This window comes from Ornithodoros turicata, unplaced genomic scaffold (assembly GCF_037126465.1).
Source record: "Ornithodoros turicata isolate Travis unplaced genomic scaffold, ASM3712646v1 ctg00001007.1, whole genome shotgun sequence".
Lineage (NCBI taxonomy): Eukaryota > Metazoa > Arthropoda > Arachnida > Ixodida > Argasidae > Ornithodoros > Ornithodoros turicata.
In genome coordinates, this window is record NW_026999438.1 from 74,718 (window position 1) to 82,286 (window position 7,569).

At 51.1% G+C, this 7,569-nt stretch overlaps 1 long non-coding RNA gene across 1 annotated transcript; it reads left to right on the forward strand.

Moving 5' to 3' along the window:
• Nucleotides 1-201: 201 nt before the first annotated feature.
• Nucleotides 202-993, forward strand: LOC135376074 (uncharacterized). The gene is made up of 2 exons (XR_010417525.1): nt 202-349; nt 818-993. It is a non-coding gene; the product is annotated as an uncharacterized LOC135376074 (long non-coding RNA).
• The last annotated feature ends 6,576 nt before the right edge of the window (nt 994-7,569 follow it).

Consider the following 7,569-nt stretch of genomic DNA (forward strand, 5'->3'; position numbering starts at 1 on the left):
TAAACGCGCGCGCGCAAAGAACGGAGAATGAAAGCGAAACTGAAAAGCCACCCGTCGCCGCTAGGAGCGCGCGCGCGCGCGCAGCAGAGAGCCGAAACCGAAAACACCCGCGGCCGGCGCAGAGGGAGCTAGCAGCGCGCGCGCGCATGCGCGGACGGGTGGAGCAGAGGGCGCGCGCGCATCCATAGCTGCCGCTGCGCGTCGCCTCTCTCAGTTTCTCTCGGACCGTCGCGGAAGACGGACGTGCGCTCCGCGCGCTCGCTCACTTTCTGGCTGGATCTCGTAGAGAGCAGACGTGTGTTCTCCGCGGTCGCTCAGTTTCTGCCTGGAAGTTGCCGCGGGGGAAAAGGTGAGTGATTTGACGCGCTCCTTTTCTCGTATGTTTGCCGTGTTTAGCGGTGACCGCGCTCGTGTTAAGCCTTTTCTCGCATGTTTAGACTTGTTTTGCGGTGTCCAAGCCTGTTGACGCATGTTTAGCGATGTGTGGTTCCCGCCTTGTGTTAGCTGCGTAGTGTTGAGGTTATGCCCAAGCGCGCTCGTGTTAAGCCTTTTCTCGCATGTTTAGACTTGTTTTTGCGGTGAGCAAGCCTGTTGACGCATGTGTAGCGATGTGTGGTTCCCGCCTTGTGTTAGCTGCATAGTGTTGTGGTTAGGCCTAAGCGATCGCCCCCGTGAGCCTTTTTCCCCGATGTGTACTGTTTTCTCCGTGCTGTTTTAGCAGTAGCGGTTAGACCTTTTCTCTCGCATGCCTAGACTTGTTTAGCAGTGCTGCCATTTTTACCTGCCGCTAGTATCTTGTTCTGTCTTTCTCGTCTAGAGCTATGACGGTGGCGGCATCTGGTGTGATGCCTTGCAACTACGTGGCCACCTGTCGTCGATCTCTGCAACTGCTGGGTGCAAACTACCAACATGGCGGGCGCTGGTCACTCGGGTGTTGCGGAGCGGCTTCTTCGCCGCGGCATCGTTGATTTTCGAATAAATTGTTTCTCTCCACTCTATCTCTATCTTTTCATTTTATTTTCTACCTATTTTTTTATTTTTTATCAGCTCAACTAGCCCACAACTCACACAGTGGTCTGGACACGTCCTAGATGCGCCCCAATTAGTGTAATGACTCCCTGAATGATCCTGATTAATGTGGGGGGTCCCAATTAGCTCTAATTGCTCATTAATGGCGTCCAGGCCACTGTGTGAGTTGTGGGCCAGTTGAGCTGATCCCATACTACTACGAGGCAGCTTTTGACGCCATCAAGAAGGCCCTCGCGCGCGCGACACTTCTTGCTCACCCTCGTCCCGATGCTGCTTTTTCGTTGATGGTCGGTGCCTCCGACCGGGCCTTGAGCGCTGTTCTTCAACAAGAAGTCGATCACTGCACCCAACCTCTTGGCTTCTTTTCACGCAAGATGTCTCCAACCGAGGCCCGCTACAGCGCTTTCGGCAAGGAACTCCTGGCAGCTTATGCGGCCGTGCGCCACTTTCGCCACTTTTTGGAGGGACGGCGTTTTGTTATCTGGACAGACCATAAGCCCCTCGTCGGAGCCTTCACGTCCGCCAGCCAAAATTATTCCCCCCGCGAGATTCGCCACCTTGCCTACATCGCGGAATTTTCCACGGACGTACGCCACGTGAAGGGCTCCGCCAACGTAGCGGCCGATGCACTCAGCCGCGTCTACGCTGTACCCGGCCAGCCCGTCCTCAGCATCGACAACCTGGCAGCCGCACAAAATTCGGACGACCAGCTCTGGCAGCTCCGCGCGTCCTCGCGCACGTCCCTCAAGCTCGCTGACATTCTCCTGCCCGGTTCAGCCGTCCCCATCCTCTGCGACACGTCAGGCTCGTCACCTCGCCCTGTCGTCCCTTCTACTCTCCGCCGCGCAGTTTTTGACAGCGTCCACTGCCTCGCCCATCCCGGAGTTCGCACTACCATCAAGTTGGTTACCGACCGTTTCGTCTGGCCAGGGGCGCGGCAGGACATCCGCCGCTGGGTGCGCGCCTGCACGCCTTGCCAGATCAGCAAGTGCCACCGCCACACCATCTCACCGCTTGGCCAGTTCGCCCCACCAACAAGCCGTAAACGGTCTCGAAGGTCGAGGGTGGAAGGTCGAAGGTGGAACTCGAAGGTCCATATTGACATAGTTGGACCCCTGCCCCTCTCTGACCGTCATTGCTACCTTCTTACATGCGTCACCAGATTCACCCGATGGCCGGAGGCGGCACCCATGCAGGACAGCACAGCTGAAACTGTCGCAGCGACTTTTCTTCAGACGTGGATTGCCCGATTCGGCGTGCCAGAAGAAATCGTCACCGACCGGGGCCCGCAATTTGAAAGCAGACTTTTCACTGCCTTCACCACCATTCTCGGCACGAAGCGTTTGCGCACGACCGCTTACCATCCGGCGTGTAACGGCCCGGTAGAAAGATTACACCGGCACCTCAAGCAGGCACTTATGGCCCATTTGGACGGTTCCCGCTGGACCGAGCACCTGCCATTGGTGCTCCTCGGAATCAGAGCTGCAGTGAAGCACGACCTCGGTTGCTCGTCAGTAGAGCTTGTGTACGGCACGTCCATCCGGCTTCCTGCGGACATTTTCAACCATCGGTCATCTTCGCAACCATCACCCCTAGCCCCATCAGACTACGCCCAGCGCTTAAAGGCTGCCCCCTCCCGGCTGCGCCCAATACCAGCCGCCGGCTCTAAAGCGAAACGCACCGCCTCGAAAATATTGTCGCCACCGGCGTGCCAGCTCGGAAGATCTCTCATTGGCTGCGCATTATATGTATAAATATTTGGATGTTCATTGGTCTAAAAAACTGGCGTCAGTTTCCTTCGCGCTGATTGGGCGAGAGTCATTTGACTGAGGAGCGAGCATCCGAACGCGCGAACCGCTCAACGGAAGCAGTCGAAGGAAGGAGAAAGAAGAACGACATCGCGTCTGTCCGGCCACGCGTGTTCTCTTGGACTGCAACCGTTGTGCACGCAAACGCTACGGGGTAGTTTGAGGGTTTTGAATGCTTTAGATTTAGATTGTTGTGGCGAACTGCTAATGTGAGAACGGAATGGCACATCCACCTCATCATCGCAACAGCGGGAAGACGAACATGACATGGAATCCCTGCACTTCCAAAGGACGCAGAAATCGTCAGAGAGGAAGTCTGCACTCTTTCCGACGTACTGCAAGTGAACGGTAAGAAAAGTTTGATTAGTTTTTTGTGACTGAAGGAAGTAATGCAGGTTTATCACGTTAAGTGTATTACGTACAACATTTACGAGTCACTCGGTATGTTAGCGGCGTTTCATTGTGCAGTGCATTGCCGTAACTTGTACGTTTCTGATATGCCGTTAATCAAATTATGTGTGGTTATGCTAGTTACCCCTGATGCGCGTCGCAGCCGTTCATTTACTGTGATCTAAGAACATTCGTGACAAATGCCTCGGTGTTCATATACGAAATCGAGATAGATTGCCTATCATAGCAGTGATTTTCGTGCAGAGTTACGGATCATCAGTATATTTTTTGTTTTGTTTTAGTTCTCCCGCAGCCACCGACAACAACGACGCACATAGCTCAGCATTGGCTTTTGAACGGCCCTTGGATGTCGAAGCACCTAAAGCTCCAGTGAAGCCTGTTACAAGACGTAAAAAGATATGTACTGTAGCTTTTTCGAGGCAGTTCTCGAGGACAAATAAAGTTGATTTGTCATACACTATCGCTTTTTGATTGTCTGCTTCGGGACAGCATGATCGTTGCTCTACAGCAAGACAGCAAGCGCCGAAGACAAACCAACGGACGAGTCGGGTGGGGGCAGGGGGGACGAGAGGAGAGACGAAAAACCCGAGCAGAGAAGGGCAAGGAGGTTGGGAAAGGAGGTCGGTCTGCGCATGCGCACTGGGCCTCAGCTTTTTTCCCGCGCAGCAGCTCGGGGACGCTGTGAGTGGCTCTTCGAGATCACGTGGTTTGGGCGCCCGCCATTTTCCCTGGACCATTGCGTAAACGGCAGCTTCCGGCGGATGCCCAATACGAGAGCTGTTTCCTCCTCTTCCCCGTATGTCGCCCAGGACCTCACCAGCTCCTCCTACGTATTCCTGCGCACCGACTCCATCCGGCGCTCTCTCCAGCCCCCTTATTCCGGCCCCCACAAGGTCATCCACCGTCGTGCAAAAACATTTGCCATCGACGTCAACGGTCGCGAGGTAGTCGTGTCGATCGACCGGCTTAAACCCGCTTACGTGGAAGCAACCAGCTCTGTCTTTTGCCATGCCACCCTCCTTCCGCCAGACGTCCCCCCTGAGCCAGCCCGCCGGCTGCCCAAAACTGTCACCTGGGCCGACTCTAGGACACCGGCAGTTTCCTTCACCTGTTCATCCTTCACGCTTCACGCATCTCGAAGGTGGGGGGGGGGGGAAGCAGCTGTAGTGGCACGGCATCCCAAGGAAGATGAGGGATGCCGTGTGCGCACGCACCACCCGCACCAAGCTCCGCTCCACCGCCATTAAACTATTCTCATGCCAACCGTCAGCCTGTGTGGTTGTCCCTTCATTATCCCTCGTCGCGACAACCCACAGATTAATGCAGTTGTCTCACGGTCGTCGATGAGTATTTGCAGGTCACTGGTATGCTTTTTGAGCGTCGCGGCGGTCTGTATTGCTGTTCGTCGAGCTCGGAGACTGGTCGCGTCGTGAGTCAGCAGAAGCATGCTGCTGCCGTAGAGAGTCTTCAATTGCGGCGGGGTGACTACGCGCTGAGGGCGGAAGGCGTCAGGTGAAAATCCGCCCAGGTGAAAAAATTCCCTAAGTGGGTCCGCTTGCAAGTCGGTTATGGAACCAGGAATTGATTGGTAGCTTGGAATGTATTTCCAGCTAGGAATTGCTTTCCAGCTGGAAACACGTTTGCGTTTTCAAATGGATCCACTTGCAAGGCGGTTATAGAACCAGGAATCGATTCCGAGCTAGGAATCGGTTCCGAGGTTCCTTCGGAACCCACGTGCAAGTAGTTTATTGAAGCCGACCCAGGTTTCAGCATCAGTTTCTATTCGGAACTGCTGTTGCGGCTCTGCAGGGGAGCCAGCCTGTGCTGCTAGCCTGGAATATGTACAGAAACCAGGAAGGAAGATGTCATATTTCCTCCTCTTTCTTTTCACAAAGCTGCTGCCAGTATGTGGCCTGTTCATTAGCCATCTTTACTTCAGCAGCTGACACAATACATTCAGAGTCCGAAACGTCTGACTCGGAGAAGTCTTCGCTGTCGCAGTGTCTTTTTCTTCCCACCTAGATGCAAAATGAACAAACGTAAATATACCGTGAGCGCATAAAATATGGACGAATTTACATCAGTTCTGGGTGCCCCATGGGCTTCGGCGGCGTTCTTTTTTGCATTCTGTAGATTGCACTGAACAGATTTTTTGGCATCTCAAAAAAATACATGTCACGAATTGGTACTAATAGACATCAATGCTACTTCACCTGAAGATGACTTAGACTCACCAACTGTCAGCAATCCTGTCCATCCCAAAGCTGCAACACAAGACATAAACGATGAGTGAATAGGACTGCTGCTTTTTCACTTGTCGTCAGTGCCTGTGTTACTGCTTCAAGATGAATAATCAACTCCAAGTTCCCCACATTCCTACTTTAGTATCTACAATCTTATTTTGTGCACTTCAGGACATTGTACCCGCCTGATAGCCAATAAAAAGTGCTGCTATCCATACCCGATTGTGAGTGAACTGGGAATTCTGTGTGAACTAGCAGCTATGCTGATTTTTGCCAGGCCCCCACTATTCATGTATTTTTGCATGAGTAAATAAAGACAACAACAACAACAATAAAAATAATAACAATTCAGTTCCATTGAAAAAACCCGTAGAAAAACATGTTGCAAAAGTACAGGTAATGCCATGCATAAAATTGTAAATGTTTTGTTGCAACACTCACGCAGCGTTTCTCACTTCAGTTGCGCTGGCCCTTATTTACCACGATTCATAGTACCTTGCAAGCGTCCTCCATTTTTATGACGAACTGCCAGCTAAAAGACAAGACACATAACAAAGTCAGTTACAAGCATGCGCAGGGGCTCTGAGAGTTCCCCCACTAGCTAGCGTGCACCTACGCTATTTTAAATAACAGTATATATATAACAGGGAGTAGATCTACACATTCAGTAAAACGTGCATAAATATCAAATCATAAACTACTCACCATCGTAATTGCAGTCACATGCGTCGCACGTAATTTTTCGTGATTTAGCTGGTACAGAATTTGTAGACACAAAGAAACTATGCAAAATGCAGCACTTGACTCAAAATCATTCACGCTTTTTGCCCGTCTTGAAGAGTTGAAAGACGGGAACTGCTGCCACCCGCCTACCGCTCGCGACATTTCAAAACACGTACTGATGCAGATGGCGCTCAGTCTGCTCCACTTGTCGACAACGAGGCCGTTAAAGTTTCGGTTTCAAACTAAAGTGAAAATTACGCAAAAGTTCGATTTTGGTACTCTGCGAGAATGTTTCCGGTATATTTACCGACAAAAAGTAACTCCTGCGAATTGCGGTAGGGCCATAAACAATTGATATATTATGGAATGTAAATGGAGATTATCATTTATCTTGCAGACACGCCCGGTGGACCCGGTGCACGTATCTGCTGTATGCACCTGAAAGGAATGCACAGCGTTTTCAATTCACCCCGATGAAGGTTTTACAAATATTTCTAGGGCAGGTGTCAAAATTACAGTGGACCATAAGTGGAATAAGTTCACTTGCCAGCGAAGTGGAATACAACATCGACTTCGCACTCTAGAACTAGATGGTAGGCACACCCAGTTAAACTGGAGCATGGGTTAAACCAGTTGGAAACCACTTGGCAGTCAAGTGGAACCAGATGGAAGCACATTCAGTTCAACTGGAGACTGGGTAAAGCCAGTTGGAAACCACTTGGCAATCAAGTGGAACCACTTCACTCTAAACCGGAAGCAGTTTGTTCCACTTGAAATTGTTGAAATTGACGATGAAAGATGGAAGTCACTGAAAGGGTTAGCCAGCTGTAGGACTCGAACCCACATCTTCTGCATTACCGGTCCAGGGCTCTACCAATTGAGCTAAGCTAACACGCCTTCTCAGCGACTTCCAGGGTGCGTCATCTGAAGGGACAAACCAGTCACTCTCTCTCACTCATCCTCCTTTCACTCCTACATTTTTGCACACTCATACACATATTCAAACGACAGGGATCGACGCAAGCGGCAATTGTTGAACAAGAGAGATCTGATGTTCTGAGGCTGGAACAACATAGAAGGGACAATCACAGGGGCCTCAAGTTGCCTAAGAAATTAATGATGAAAGATGTAAGTCACTGAAAAGTTTAGCCAGCTGTAGGACTCGAACCCACATGTTCTGGATTACCGATTACCAATCCAGAAGATGTGGGTTCGAGTCCTACAGCTGGCTAACCTTTTCAGTGACTTCCATCTTTCACCACTTCACTGTTTGTATTTCTATACCTGGAGCTTACCGGAAAGTTTGCAGCATTTTTACCACTTTCCCTTGTTACTTTTTTGCATCCTCCTCTTTT